We start from the raw sequence: 1515 nt of genomic DNA on the forward strand, positions 1-1515 counted from the left end.
TGGAGTGGGCGTGTGAGGAGGGGTGGATAGCAGGAGGTAGATAGAGGCGGGGGTGGAGGCTTGGGGAAGGGTGAGTGGGGTTGAGAAGGTGGTGGAGAGGGCGGAAAGAGGAGGGTGAGGCTTGGGAGGTGTGGTGGAGTGGTGACTGAGGAGGCAGCGAAGCAGCTGTAGTGAGAGACGGCGGGACGCAATCTCTCTCTTAGAGGCTTGGGGGAAGGGGTGGAGTAGGGGTGAGGAAGGGCTGAAGCAGCGGTGAGGAGAGGCGGGGGCAGAGGCTTGGGGGAAGGGGTGGAGTAGGGGTGAGGAAGGGCTGAAGCAGCGGTGAGGAGAGGCGGGGGCAGAGGCTTGGGGGAAGCGGTGGCATGGGGGAGATGGAGGGAGGGGGAAGCAGGACCCCAGAGAAGGGGGGAGAAAAGGGTGTTCAGTTTTGTGCGATTACGAAGCTGACAGCCCGTGGCCTCTCCGGCGCGCTCGGAGCTTGCCCTCCTCTCGCCCGATGTGCTCACAGCGCTGGCGTGCACCTGCAGGCGCTCCCCAGCCCCCGGCCTGCCCCCTCCTCAGCCGGAGCCTCGTTCCCCAGGCTGTGAGAGGCCCCCCGTAGCTGCCAGCGAGGGTCTCCCTCAGGAGCCGAGCAGCCGCAGGGCTTCCCGCCCGCTCGGCAGGGAGGCTGATCACGGTTAGTCTGGGAACCAGACTTCAGTGTCCGCTGACCGGACAGTGGCTGGTCCCTTTGTCAACTGGATTTTCCAGTCAGAACCCGGACACCCGGAAACCCTAACTTGGGGGGGGTCAGGTCGCCTGGGTTCCCTGGCCTCAGCCCCTCAGGTCTTGGGTCCCCAACTGGGCAGAGGTGGCGCTCTGGTACGTCTCTATGGTACTGTGGGAGGGACACTCTGGTACGTCTCTACAGTCTCTATGGTGCCACCGCACGGGCGCTCAGGGAGGCGCGGCGCCGTGCGGACACACCTCTGTGGTGCCACGGGAGCGGCGCTCTGGCACGTCTCTATGGTAGCACCATCTGAGCGGCGCTCTTGCGGACACGCTTCTATGGTGCCATGGGAGCGGCGCTCTGGCAGGACTCTATGGTGTTATGGGGCGGCGCTCTAGGCCCCTCTCCGCTACAGAACACCGCGCTGGCTCCTCCTGCTCTCCCCGCTCCCGGCAGCGCCCTGCCCCGCCCGGAACTACATCTCCCATCACCCCGTGAAGTCCCGCGTGTTCTCGCGAGATGTCTGGCTCCTAGCTTTCCCGTGATCCCTTGCGGGGCCGCGCTCAGCTGCGGCGTCTCCACGGGGCTGGCTGAAGGTGAGCGCGTCCGCGCGGCGTTCCGAGGTGACGTCATCCCGCGAGGCTGGGCGGTCGCAGCAGTGATGCGGGTCTCGGGCTGAGCGCGGGAGTTGGGCTGCGTTGCCATAACGATGCGCGATGACGTGTTCCCGCCACCAAATGGAGTCACGGGGTGACGTAAGCGCTGCTGCCGTGATGTGAGGAGGCCCTGGGGGGGGGTGTTCTGGG

General features: G+C 66.2%; 1 protein-coding gene across 13 annotated transcripts in view; it reads left to right on the forward strand.

Moving 5' to 3' along the window:
* The first annotated feature begins 1084 nt into the window (after positions 1 to 1084).
* The window catches only part of LOC116838043 (uncharacterized), a 16095-nt gene continuing 15664 nt past the window's right edge, over positions 1085 to 1515 (forward strand). For 6 of the 13 annotated variants that reach the window (XM_075062062.1, XM_075062069.1, XM_075062061.1 and 3 more), the window contains exon 1: positions 1203 to 1464. The gene's annotated coding sequence lies outside the window, so the exon portion shown is untranslated. Of the gene's footprint in view, positions 1485 to 1515 lie in introns of all 13 variants that reach the window. The other 7 variants (XM_075062066.1, XM_032803030.2, XM_075062067.1 and 4 more) reach the window with 5 other exon arrangements.

This window comes from Chelonoidis abingdonii, chromosome 2, assembly GCF_003597395.2.
Source record: "Chelonoidis abingdonii isolate Lonesome George chromosome 2, CheloAbing_2.0, whole genome shotgun sequence".
NCBI lineage: Eukaryota > Metazoa > Chordata > Testudines > Testudinidae > Chelonoidis > Chelonoidis abingdonii.